At 33.8% G+C, this 14,754-nt stretch overlaps 1 long non-coding RNA gene across 1 annotated transcript in view; it reads right to left on the bottom strand.

Moving 5' to 3' along the window:
* Nucleotides 1–14,302, bottom strand: part of LOC148614478 (uncharacterized) — a 35,109-nt gene extending 20,807 nt beyond the window's left edge. The window contains exon 1 of the long non-coding RNA XR_015923690.1: nt 14,260–14,302. This is a non-coding gene — a long non-coding RNA (uncharacterized LOC148614478). The remainder of the gene's footprint in view (nt 1–14,259) is intronic.
* Nucleotides 14,303–14,754: the final 452 nt, after the last annotated feature.

The raw sequence follows: 14,754 nt of genomic DNA on the forward strand, positions 1-14,754 counted from the left end.
GGGGAATTAAGGTACGAAATTGGTATTTCCCACAGTATTAGTATCTTTGGAATTATATAATGGCTATTTAAGTGAGAGCAGTATGCATCAATTGTGATGAGCATTATTGATTTTGGGTAGGAAAATGATATTTCAAGCACTTTGGCCGTATTAAGAAAACGTTTGGCATCTTAAGTTATCGGCTTATATGTTTTTCGTAGGAATAAGTTATTTGAAACAGTTTGGCCATGTTAGGCATACACTTTTTATATGTGATAAGCATGCATTTGTGGGTAGTTTTTCTGTCATACGTGCATGTCAGGGGTACGGTTTGCGTCAGATGTGATGATCCTGTACGTTATTGGCAGGAAAATGTTATATCAAGTCGTAAAATCTAATTACAGATAAATTACTAATCAGATGTGATGAGTATGTGTGATTGAAGTAGGAAAGTGCTAGTACAAGTAGTATGGTCATATTTAGGTTACATATCAAATCAGATTTGATAAGTAAGTTTGATTCTGCTAAGAATGAGCTATTTCAAGTAGTATGATTATGTTAACAGTTCAGTTCGCATCATATGTGATTGATATGGAGAATTAAGGTACGAAAATGGTATTTCACAGAGTATTGTTATCTTTGGAATTGTATAATGGCTATTTAAAGGAGAACTGCACGTATCAATTGTCATGAGCATTAATGATTTTAGGTAGGAAAATGATATTTCAAGTACTTTGGCCATATTAAGGAAACGTTCGCATGTTAAGTTATGGGCATATATGATTTTCGCAGGAATAAGTTTTTCGAAGCAGTTTGGAGATATCAGGCGTACAATGCTTATATGATGTGGTAAGCATGCATTCTTGGGTAGTTTGTCTGTTAAACGGACATGTTAGGGGTACAGTTTCCCTCGGAAGTGACTATCATGTACGTTATTGGCAGTAAAATTCTATTTCGAGTCGTAATGTCATATTAAGAATTCAGTACGAATTAGATATGATGAGCATGTATGATTTAGGTAGGAAAGTGCTATTTGAAGTAGTATGGTCCAATTTAGGATACACATCAAATCAGATTTGATCAGTATGTTTGATTTTGCTAAGAATGAGCTATTTCAAGTAGTATGATTATGTTAAGAGTTCAGTTCGCATCATATGTGATTGATATGGAGAATTAAGGTACGAAAATGGTATTTCACAGAGTATTGTAATCTTTGGAATTGTATAATGGCTATTTAAAGGAGGACTGCACGTATCAATTGTCATGAGCATTAATGATTTTGGGTAGGAAAATGATATTTCAAGTACTTTGGCTATATTAAGGAAACGTTCGCATGTTAAGTTATGGGCATGTATGATTTTAGCAGGAATAAGTTATTTGAAACAGTTTGGAGATGTCAGGCGTACAATGCTTATATGATGTGATAAGCATGCATTTTTGGATAGTTTGTCTGTTAAACGGGCATGGTAGGGGTACGGTTTCCCTCCGAAGTGACTATCATGTACGTTATTGACAGTAAAATTTTATTTCGAGTCGTAAGGTCATATTAAGAATACAGTACGAATTAGATATTATGAGCATGTATGATTTAGGTAGGAAAGTGCTATTTGAAGTAGTATGGTCCAATTTAGGATACACATCAAATCAGATTTGATAAGTATGTTTGATTCTGCTAAGAATGAGCTATTTCAAGTAGTATGATAATGTTAAGAGTTCAGGTCGCATCATATGTGATTAATATGGAGAATTAAGGTAGGAAAATTGTATTTCACAGAGTATTGTAATCTTTGGAATTGTATAATGGCTATTTAAAGGAGAACTGCACGTATCAATTGTCATGAGCATTAATGATTTTGGGTAGGAAAATGATATTTCAAGTATTTTGGCTATACTAAGGAAACGTTCGCATGTTAAGTTATGGGTATATATGATTTTAGCAGGAATAAGTTATTTGAAACAGTTTGGAGATGTCAGGCGTACAATGCTTATATGATGTGATAAGCATGCATTTTTGGACAGTTTGTCTGTTAAACGGGCATGTCAGGGGTACGGTTTCCCTCCGAAGTGACTATCATGTACGTTATTGACAGTAAAATTTTATTTCGAGTCGTAAGGTCATATTAAGAATACAGTACGAATTAGATATGATGAGCATGTATGATTTAGGTAGGAAAGTGCTATTTGAAGTAGTATGGTCCAATTTAGGATACACATCAAATCAGATTTGATAAGTATGTTTGATTCTGCTAAGAATAAGCTATTTCAAGTAGAATGATTATGTTAAGAGTTAAGTTCGCATCATATGTGATTGATATGGGGAATTAAGGTACGAAATTGGTATTTCCCACAGTATTAGTATCTTTGGAATTATATAATGGCTATTTAAGTGAGAGCAGTATGCATCAATTGTGATGAGCATTATTGATTTTGGGTAGGAAAATGATATTTCAAGCACTTTGGCCGTATTAAGAAAACGTTTGGCATCTTAAGTTATCGGCTGATATGTTTTTCGTAGGAATAAGTTATTTGAAACAGTTTGGCCATGTTAGGCATACACTTTTTATATGTGATAAGCATGCATTTGTGGGTAGTTTTTCTGTCATACGTGCATGTCAGGGGTACGGTTTGCGTCAGATGTGATGATCCTGTACGTTATTGGCAGGAAAATGTTATATCAAGTCGTAAAATCTAATTACAGATAAATTACTAATCAGATGTGATGAGTATGTGTGATTGAAGTAGGAAAGTGCTAGTACAAGTAGTATGGTCATATTTAGGTTACATATCAAATCAGATTTGATAAGTAAGTTTGATTCTGCTAAGAATGAGCTATTTCAAGTAGTATGATTATGTTAACAGTTCAGTTCGCATCATATGTGATTGATATGGAGAATTAAGGTACGAAAATGGTATTTCACAGAGTATTGTTATCTTTGGAATTGTATAATGGCTATTTAAAGGAGAACTGCACGTATCAATTGTCATGAGCATTAATGATTTTAGGTAGGAAAATGATATTTCAAGTACTTTGGCCATATTAAGGAAACGTTCGCATGTTAAGTTATGGGCATATATGATTTTCGCAGAAATAAGTTTTTCGAAGCAGTTTGGAGATATCAGGCGTACAATGCTTATATGATGTGGTAAGCATGCATTCTTGGGTAGTTTGTCTGTTAAACGGACATGTTAGGGGTACAGTTTCCCTCGAAAGTGACTATCATGTACGTTATTGGCAGTAAAATTCTATTTCGAGTCGTAATGTCATATTAAGAATTCAGTACGAATTAGATATGATGAGCATGTATGATTTAGGTAGGAAAGTGCTATTTGAAGTAGTATGGTCCAATTTAGGATACACATCAAATCAGATTTGATCAGTATGTTTGATTTTGCTAAGAATGAGCTATTTCAAGTAGTATGATTATGTTAAGAGTTCAGTTCGCATCATATGTGATTGATATGGAGAATTAAGGTACGAAAATGGTATTTCACAGAGTATTGTAATCTTTGGAATTGTATAATGGCTATTTAAAGGAGGACTGCACGTATCAATTGTCATGAGCATTAATGATTTTGGGTAGGAAAATGATATTTCAAGTACTTTGGCTATATTAAGGAAACGTTCGCATGTTAAGTTATGGGCATGTATGATTTTAGCAGGAATAAGTTATTTGAAACAGTTTGGAGATGTCAGGCGTACAATGCTTATATGATGTGATAAGCATGCATTTTTGGATAGTTTGTCTGTTAAACGGGCATGGTAGGGGTACGGTTTCCATCCGAAGTGACTATCATGTACGTTATTGACAGTAAAATTTTATTTCGAGTCGTAAGGTCATATTAAGAATACAGTACGAATTAGATATTATGAGCATGTATGATTTAGGTAGGAAAGTGCTATTTGAAGTAGTATGGTCCAATTTAGGATACACATCAAATCAGATTTGATAAGTATGTTTGATTCTGCTAAGAATGAGCTATTTCAAGTAGTATGATAATGTTAAGAGTTCAGGTCGCATCATATGTGATTAATATGGAGAATTAAGGTAGGAAAATTGTATTTCACAGAGTATTGTAATCTTTGGAATTGTATAATGGCTATTTAAAGGAGAACTGCACGTATCAATTGTCATGAGCATTAATGATTTTGGGTAGGAAAATGATATTTCAAGTATTTTGGCTATACTAAGGAAACGTTCGCATGTTAAGTTATGGGTATATATGATTTTAGCAGGAATAAGTTATTTGAAACAGTTTGGAGATGTCAGGCGTACAATGCTTATATGATGTGATAAGCATGCATTTTTGGATAGTTTGTCTGTTAAACGGGCATGTCAGGGGTACGGTTTCCCTCCGAAGTGACTATCATGTACGTTATTGGCAGTAAAATTTTATTTCGAGTCGTAAGGTCATATTAAGAATACAGTACGAATTAGATATGATGAGCATGTATGATTTAGGTAGGAAAGTGCTATTTGAAGTAGTATGGTCCAATTTAGGATACATATCAAATCAGATTTGATAAGTATGTTTGATTCTGCTAAGAATGAGCTATTTCAAGTAGAATGATTATGTTAAGAGTTAAGTTCGCATCATATGTGATTGATATGGGGAATTAAGGTACGAAATTGGTATTTCCCACAGTATTAGTATCTTTGGAATTATATAATGGCTATTTAAGTGAGAGCAGTATGCATCAATTGTGATGAGCATTATTGATTTTGGGTAGGAAAATGATATTTCAAGCACTTTGGCCGTATTAAGAAAACGTTTGGCATCTTAATTTATCGGCTTATATGATTTTAGTAGGAATAAGTTATTTGAAACAGTTTGGCCATTTTAGGCATACACTTTTCATATGTGATAAGCATGCATTTGTGGGTAGTTTTTCTGTCATACGTGCATGTCAGGGGTACGGTTTGCGTCAGATGTGATGATCCTGTACGTTATTGGCAGGAAAATGTTATATCAAGTCGTAAAATCTAATTACAGATAAATTACTAATCAGATGTGATGAGTATGTGTGATTGAAGTAGGAAAGTGCTAGTACAAATAGTATGGTCATATTTAGGTTACATATCAAATCAGATGTGATAAGTATGTTTGATTCTGCTAAGAATGAGCTATTTCAAGTAGTATGATTATGTTAAGAGTTCAGTTCGCATCATATGTGATTTGTATGGAGAATTAAGGTACGAAAATTGTATTTCACAGAGTATTGTTATCGTTGGAATTGTATAATGGCTATTTAAAGGAGGACTGCACGTATCAATTGTCATTAGCATTAATGATTTTGGGTAGGAAAATGATATTTCAAGTACTTTGGCCATATTAAGGAAACGTTCGCATGTTAAGTTATGGGCATATATGATTTTAGCAGGAATAAGTTATTCGAAACGGTTTGGAGATGTCAGGCGTACAATGCTTTATGATGTGATAACCATGCATTCTTGGGTAGTTTGTCTGTTAAACGGGCATGTTAGGGGTACGGTTTCCCTCCGAAGTGACTATCAGGTACGTTATTGGCAGTAAAATTTTATTTCGAGTCGTAAGGTCATATTAAGAATACAGTACGAATTAGATATGATGAGCATGTATGATTTAGGTAGGAAAGTGCTATTTGAAGTAGTATGGTCCAATTTAGGATACACATCAAATCAGATTTGATCAGTATGTTTGATTCTGCTAAGAATGAGCTATTTCAAGTAGTATGATTATGTTAAGAGTTCAGTTCGCATCATATGTGATTGATATGGAGAATTAAGGTACGAAAATTGTATTTCACAGAGTATTGTAATCTTTGGAATTGTATAATGGCTATTTAAAGGAGAACTGCACGTATCAATTGTCATGAGCATTAATGATTTTGGGTAGGAAAATGATATTTCAAGTACTTTGGCTATATTAAGGAAACGTTCGCATGTTAAGTTATGGGCATATATGATTTTAGCAGGAATAAGTTATTTGAAGCAGTTTGGAGATGTCAGGCGTACAATGCTTATATGATGTGATAAGCATGCATTTTTGGATAGTTTGTCTGTTAAACGGGCATGTTAGGGGTACGGTTTCCCTCCGAAGTGACTATCATGTACGTTATTGACAGTAAAATTTAATTTCGAGTCGTAAGGTCATATTAAGAATAGAGTACGAATTAGATATGATGAGCATGTATGATTTAGGTAGGAAAATGCTATTTGAAGTAGTATGGTCCAATATAGGATACATATCAAATCAGATTTGATAAGTATGTTTGATTCTGCCAAGAATGAGCTATTTCAAGTAGAATGATTATGTTAAGAGTTAAGTTCGCATCATATGTGATTGATATGGAGAATTAAGGTACGAAATTGGTATTTCCCACGGTATTGGTATCTTTGGAATTGTATAATGGCTATTTAAGTGAGAGCAGTATGCATCAATTGTGATGAGCATTATTGATTTTGGGTAGGAAAATGATATTTCAAGCACTTTGGCCGTATTAAGAAAACGTTTGGCATCTTAAGTTATCGGCTTATATGATTTTAGTAGGAATAAGTTATTTGAAACAGTTTGGCCATGTTAGGCATACACTTTTTATATGTGATAAGCATGCATTTGTGGGTAGTTTTTCTGTCATACGTGCATGTCAGGGGTACGGTTTGCGTCAGATGTGATGATCCTGTACGTTATTGGCAGGAAAATGTTATATCAAGTCGTAAAATCTCATTACAGATAAATTACTAATCAGATGTGATGAGTATGTGTGATTGAAGTAGGAAAGTGCTAGTACAAGTAATATGGTCATATTTAGGTTACATATCAAATCAGATTTGATAAGTATGTTTGATTCTGCTAAGAATGAGCTATTTCAAGTAGTATGATTATGTTAAGAGTTCAGTTCGCATCATATGTGATTGATATGGAGAATTGAGGTTCGAAAATTGTATTTCACAGAGTATTGTAATCTTTGGAATTGTATAATGGCTATTTAAAGGAGAACTGCACGTATCAATTGTCATGAGCATTAATGATTTTGGGTAGGAAAATGATATTTCAAGTACTTTGGCTATATTAAGGAAACGTTCGCATGTTAAGTTATGGGCATATATGATTTTAGCAGGAATAAGTTATTTGAAACAGTTTAGAGATGTCAGGCGTACAATGCTTATATGATGTGATAAACATGCATTTTTGGATAGTTTGTCTGTTAAACGGGCATGGTAGGGGTACGGTTTCCCTCCGAAGTGACTATCATGTACGTTATTGACAGTAAAATTTTATTTCGAGTCGTAAGGTCATATTAAGAATACAGTACGAATTAGATATTATGAGCATGTATGATTTAGGTAGGAAAGTGCTATTTGAAGTAGTATGGTCCAATTTAGGATACATATCAAATCAGATTTGATAAGTATGTTTGATTCTGCTAAAAATGAGCTATTTCAAGTAGAATGATTATGTTAAGAGTTAAGTTCGCATCATATGTGATTGATATGGAGAATTAAGGTACGAAATTGGTATTTCCCACAGTATTAGTATCTTTGGAATTGTATAATGGCTATTTAAAGGAGAACTGCACGTATCAATTGTCATGAGCATTAATGATTTTAGGTAGGAAAATGATATTTCAAGTACTTTGGCCATATTAAGGAAACGTTCGCATGTTAAGTTATGGGCATATATGATTTTTGCAGGAATAAGTTATTTGAAGCAGTTTGGAGATGTCAGGCGTACAATGCTTATATGATGTGATAAGCATGCATTTTTGGATAGTTTGTCTGTTAAACAGGCATGTTAGGGGTACAGTTTCTCTCCGAAGTGACTATCATGTACGTTATTGGCAGTAAAATTTTATTTCGAGTCGTAAGGTCATATTAAGAATAGAGTACGAATTAGATATGATGAGCATGTATGATTTAGGTAGGAAAGTGCTATTTGAAGTAGTATGGTCCAATTTAGGATACATATCAAATCAGATTTGATAAGTATGTTTGATTCTGCTAAGAATGAGCTATTTCAAGTAGAATGATTATGTTAAGAGTTCAGTTCGCATCATATGTGATTGATATGGAGAATTAAGGTACGAAATTGGTATTTCCCACAGTATTGGTATCTTTGGAATTGTACAATGGCTATTTATGTGAGAGCAGTATGCATCAATTGTGATGAGCATTATTGATTTTGGGTGGGAAAATGATACTTCAAGCACTTTGGCCGTATTAAGAAAACGTTTGGCATCTTAAGTTATCGGCTTATATGATTTTAGTAGGAATAAGTTATTTGAAACAGTTTGACCATGTTAGGCATACACTTTTTATATGTGATAAGCATGCATTTGTGGGTAGTTTTTCTGTCATACGTGCATGTCAGGGGTACGGTTTGCGTCAGATGTGATGATCCTGTACGTTATTGGCAGGAAAATGTTATATCAAGTCGTAAAATCTCATTACAGATAAATTACTAATCAGATGTGATGAGTATGTGTGATTGAAGTAGGAAAGTGCTAGTACAAGTAGTATGGTCATATTTAGGTTACATATCAAATCAGATGTGATAAGTATATTTGATTCTGCTAAGAATGAGCTATTTCAAGTAGTATGATTATGTTAAGAGTTCAGTTCGCATCATATGTGATTTGTATTGAGAATTAAGGTACGAAAATGGTATTTCACAGAGTATTGTTATCTTTGGAATTGTATAATGGCTATTTAAAGGAGAACTGCACGTATCAATTGTCATGAGCATTAATGATTTTAGGTAGGAAAATGATATTTCAAGTACTTTGGCCATATTAAGGAAACGTTCGCATGTTAAGTTATGGGCATATATGATTTTAGTAGGAATAAGTTATTCCAAACAGATTGGAGATGTCAGGCGTACAATGCTTATATGATGTGATAAGCATGCATTCTTGGGTAGTTTGTCTGTTAAACGGGCATGTTAGGGGTACGGTTTCCCTCCGAAGTGACTATCATGTACGTTATTGGCAGTAAAATTTTATTTCGAGTCGTAAGGATATATTAAGAATACAGTACGAATTATATATGATGAGCATGTATGATTTAGGTAGGAAAGTGCTATTTGAAGTAGTATGGTCCAATTTAGGATACATATCAAGTCAGATTTGATGAGCATGCATGATTCTGGTACGAATGTGCTATTTCAAGTAGTATGATCGTGTTAAGAGTACAGTTCACATCATATGTTATTGGTATGGAGAATTAAGGTAAGAGAATGGTATTTCACAGAGTATTGCCATCTTTGGAATTGTATAATGACTATTTAAAGGAGAACTGTACGCATCAATTGTCATGAGCATTAATGATTTTGGGTAGAAAATTATATTTCAGGTACTTTAGCCATATTAAGAAAACTTTGGCATCTTAAGTTATGGGCATATATGGATAAAGAAGGAATAAGTGATTTGAAACAGTTTGGCCATGTTAGGCGTACAATTCTTATATGATGTGATAAGCATGCATTTTTGGGTAGTTTTTCTGTCTTACGGACATGTCAGGGGTACGGTTTGGGTCCGATGTGATGATCATAAAGGTTGTTTGTAGGAAAATATTATTTCGAGTCGTGAGGTCATATGAACAGTACAGTAGGAATCAGATGTGATGAGCATATATGATTTAGGCAGGAAAGTGCTATTTCAAGTAGTACGGTCATATATAGGGTATTTCACACCAAAGTATTGTTATCTTTGGAATTGTATAATGGCTATTTAAGTGAGAAGAGTATGCATCAATTGTCATGGGCATTATTGGTTTTGGGTAGGAAAATGATATTTCAAGTACTTTGGCCATATTAAGAAAACGTTTGGCATCTTAAATTATCGGCTTATATGATTTTAGTGGGAATAAGTTATTTGAAACAGTTTGGCCATGTTAGGCGTAGACTTCTTATATGATGTGATAAGCATGCATTTGTGGGTAGTTTTTCTGTCATACGGGCATGTCAGGGGTACGGTTTGCGTCACATGCGGTCATCAGGTACATTATTGGTAGGAAAATGTTATTTCGAGTCGTAAGGTCATATTAAGAATATAGTACGAATCAGATAAGATGACCCTTTATGATTTAAGTAGGAAAATGCTATTTAAAGTAGAATGGTCATATTTAGGGTACATATCAAATCTGATGTGATAAGCCTATTTTATTCTTGAAAGAATGTACTATTTGAAGCAGTATGATCATGTTAACAGTACAGATCGCATCATATGTGATTAGTATGGAAAATTAAGGTACGAGAATGGTATTTCACACAGTATTGCTATCTTTGGAATTGTATAATGGCTATTTAAGTGAGAACAGTACGCATCAATTGTCATGAGCATTATTGATTTTGGGTAGGAAAATAATATTTAAAGTACTTTTGTCATATTAAGAAAACGGTTGGCGTCTTAAATTATGGGCATGTATGACCTCAGCAGGAATAAGTTATTTGAAACTGTTTGGCCATGTTAGGAATACAATTCTTTTATGATATGATAAGCATACATTTTTTGTGAAGATTTCTGTTATACATACATGTCAGGGGTTCGGTTTCCGTCAGATGTCATGATCATGTACGTTATTGATAGGAAAATGTTATTTCGAGTCGTAAGGTAATATTAAGAATACAGTATAAATCAGATATGATGAGCATGTGTGTTCTAGGTAGGAAAGTGCTATTTGAAGTAGTATGGTCATATTTAGGGTACATATCAAATCTGATGTGATAAGCCTATTCTATTCTGGTTAGAATGTGCCATTTCAAGTAGTATGATCATGTTAAGGGTACAGTTCACATCATATGTGATTGGTATAGAGAATTAAGGTACGAAAATTGCATTTTACACAGTATAACTCTCTTTGGTATTGTAAAATGGCTATTTTAGTGAGATCTCTACGCATCAATTACCATGAGCATTTTTGATTTTGGTAAGGAAAATGATATTTCAACTACTTTGACCATGTTAAGAAAACGGTTGGCGTCTTAAATTATGGGCACGTATGATTTTAGCAGGAATCAAATATTTGAAAAAGTTTGGCCATGATAGCCGTATAATTCTTTTATGATGTGATAAGCATGCATTTTTCGGTAGTTTTTCTGTCTTACGGGCATGTCAGGGGTACCGTTTCCGTCAGATGTGATGATCATGTATGTTATTGGCAGGAAATTGTTATTTCGAGTCGTAAGGAAATATCAAGAATACAGTACGAATTAGATATGATGAGCATGTATGATCTAGGTAGGAAAGTGCTATTTGAAGTAGCATGGTTAAATTTAGGACACATATCAAATCAGATTTGATGAGCATGTATGATTCTGGTACGAATGTGCTATTTCAAGTAGTATGATCATGTTAAGAGTACAGTTCGCATCATATGTTATTGGTATGGAGAATTAAGGTACGAAAATGGTATTTCACAGAGTATTGCTATCTTTGTCTGTTATACAGACATGTCAGGGGTACCGTTTCCGTCAGATGTAATGATCATGTAAGTTGTTTGTAGGAAAATGTTATTTCGAGTCGTGAGGTCATATGGACAGTACATTAGGAATCAGATGTGATGAGCATATTTGATTTAGGTAGGAAAGTGCTATTTAAAGTAGTACGGTCACATTTAGGGTATTTCATACCACAGTATTTTATCTTTGGAATTGTATAATCGCTATTTAAAGGAGAACAGTATGCATCAATTGTCATGAGCAATATTGATTTTGGGTAAGAAAATGATATTTCAAGTACTTTGGCCATATTAAGAAAACGTTTAGTATCTTAAGTTATCGGCATATATGATTTAAGCAGGAATAATTTTTGAAACAGTTTGGCCATGTTAGGCGTACAATTCTTATATGATGTGATAAGCATGCATTTGTGGGTAGTTTTTCTGTCATACGGGCATGTCAGGTGTACGGTTTGCGTCACATGCTGTCATCATGTACGTTATTGGTAGGAAAATGTTATTTCGAGTCATAAGGTCATATAAAGAATACTGTATGAATCAGATGTGATGAGCATGTATGATTTAGGTAGGAAAATGCTATTTCACGTAGAATGGTCATACTTAGGGTACATTATCAAATCAGATGTGATGTGCATGTATGATTCTGCTAAGAATGAGCTATTTCAAATAGTATGATCATGTTAAAAGTTCAGTTCGCATCATATGTGATTGGTATGGAGAATTAAGGTACGAAAATGGTATTTCACAGAGTATTGCTATCTTTGGAATTGTAAAATGGCTATTTAAGTGAGGACAGTACGAATCAATTGTCATGAGCATTAATGATTTTGGGTAGGAAAATGATATTTCAAGTACTTTGGCCATATTAAGGAAATGTTGGTATCTTACGTTATGAGCATATATGATTTAAGGAGGAATAAGTTATTTGAAACAGTTTGGCGATATCAGGCGTACAATTCTTATATGATGTGATAAGCATGCATTTTTTGGTAGTTTTATCTGTCTAACGTGGATGTCAGGGGTACGGTTTGCGTCAGATGTGATGAACCTGTACGTTATTGGCAGGAAAATGTTATATCGAGTATTAAAATCATATTACAGATACATTACGAATCAGATGTGATGAACATGTATGATCAAAGTAGGAAAATGCTATTTGAAGTAGCATGGTCATACTTAGGTTACATATCAAATCAGATGTGATGAGCTTGTATGATTCTAGTAAGAATGTGCTTTTTCAGATAGTATGACCATGTTAAGAGTTCAGTTCGCATCATATGTGATTAGTATGGAGAATTAAGGTACAAAAGGGATATTTCACACAGTATTGTTATCTTTGGAATTGTATAATGGCTATTTAAAGGAGAACTGTACGCATCAATTGTGATGAGCATTAATGATTTTGGGTAGGAAAATGATATTTCAAGTACTTTGGCCATATTAAGAAAACGGTCGACATCTGAAGTTATGTGCATATATGATTTTAGCAGGAATAAGTTATTTGAAAGTTTGGCCATGTTAGGCGTTCAATTCTTATATGATGTGATATGCATGCATTTTTGGGTAGATTTTCTGTCATACGGGCATGTCAGGGATACGGTTTCCGTCAGATGTGATGATCGTGTACGTAATTGTTAGGAAAATTATATTTTAAGTCCTTTGGCCTTATTAAGAAAACGGTTGGCATTTTTAGTGATGAGCATGTATGATTTTAGCAAGAATAAAATTTTTGAAACAGTTGGGCCATGTAAAATTATTATATGATGTGATAAGCATGCAATTGTTTGGGTATTTCTGTCATACGGCCATGTTAAGACTACAGTCCGCATCAGATGTAATGAGCATGAATGAGTTCCGACTCGAAAGTGCTATTTCACGGACTATGGCAATGTTAAAGGTACAGTTGGGATCTGATATGATGAGCATACTTTGGTAAGGAAAGTGCAATGTTAGTAGTATTGGCTATGTGAAGAGTAGGCTTCGAATCATCTGTTTAAAAGAGTTTGGACATGTCAAGCATACAATTCGCATCAGATTACATAACCAGGCTATATTTTGGTTTTGGGTAGTTTTTCGGACAAACGGCCATTTTAAGCGCAGGGTCCGCATCAGACGTTATGAGCATGAATGGGTTTTGACCGGAAAGTGTTATTTCACGGACTATAACAAAGCAAAGAGTGCAGTTTGCATCAGATGTGATGTGCATATTTTGGTAAGGGAAGTATGATTCCAAGTAATATGACCATGTGAAGTGTAGGTTTCGAAAAAGGTGTGAGGGAAATGAATGATTTAATGGATGTATAGAAGGGTAACATTTGTATCCATTCAAGATCCTTGATATTGTTCAATTTTTCACCGCTTTAATTACATATCACAACTTTCTAGGTATATGCCTTTAAAAAAAAAAAAAACAAACAAACAAAAAAAAAACAAAAAAAAAACGCTTTCTTAAGAACAGACGCATGATGTATCCTTCTGATTTAAACAATAACACAATATTTGAATGGCTAGATTAGTATACAACATTTTCCCTCCCAGGTTTTCTAGGTTAAGTGAACTATATTTGACATTACGCGTCACTTAGATTTAAACAGTGATTTGAATTTGAGGAATAGTCATAAGCTACAACCTTCAAACAAAAACAGTCTAAGTCATTAAGCAAGCCATTTTGTATCAAATATTTACTCTTCATATTACATAAAATAAGAAATTGAATATTATTTCAAGATTACCTACTGAATTATGTTACACATGCCTTATTTTTTGGTTGATAAGGAGACAAATTAAGGTTATTTTTTTTACATAATTAAGTCCATTTTTCAGTTAGTGAAATACTTAGACTTACCATTTTTATACGACTGCAAAACAAATTTGGATGTATTATGTTAGAGGTGTGTAGTTGGAGTCTGTAGACAATTTGATTTCCGTAATTTAATACGAGCTTCCCTTGTATAGGTACTTCTAAGTTGGTACATGAAAGTTTAACACATATATGTCCACTGTGGTGGACGCCTTTTTCAACAAATGGTGGGCATTCCAGTGGGAACAAATTGTGCTCTTCTACTAGCTGACCTATTTCATCACTCTTATGAGGCCGACTTTATAGCTGATCTGATTCGAAAGAAAGAATATCGTTTAGCTAGAACCTTTAATTTCAGTTTCCACTATATAAGTGACGTATCATCTTTAAAATTCCTAATTTAATATTTGATACATAGCATCTATGCCCCCACCCCCAACAATAAAAAAAAAACAAAAAAACTTTTGAGATAAAGGATACAACAGACCTTGACCTAAAGTTAGAAATCGGTGTATGATCAGATTCTAAAATTAGTTATTT

Source organism: Perna viridis, chromosome 6, assembly GCF_037379345.1.
Source record: "Perna viridis isolate PV_CMFRI_1.1 ecotype Kerala chromosome 6, ASM3737934v1, whole genome shotgun sequence".
Lineage (NCBI taxonomy): Eukaryota > Metazoa > Mollusca > Bivalvia > Mytilida > Mytilidae > Perna > Perna viridis.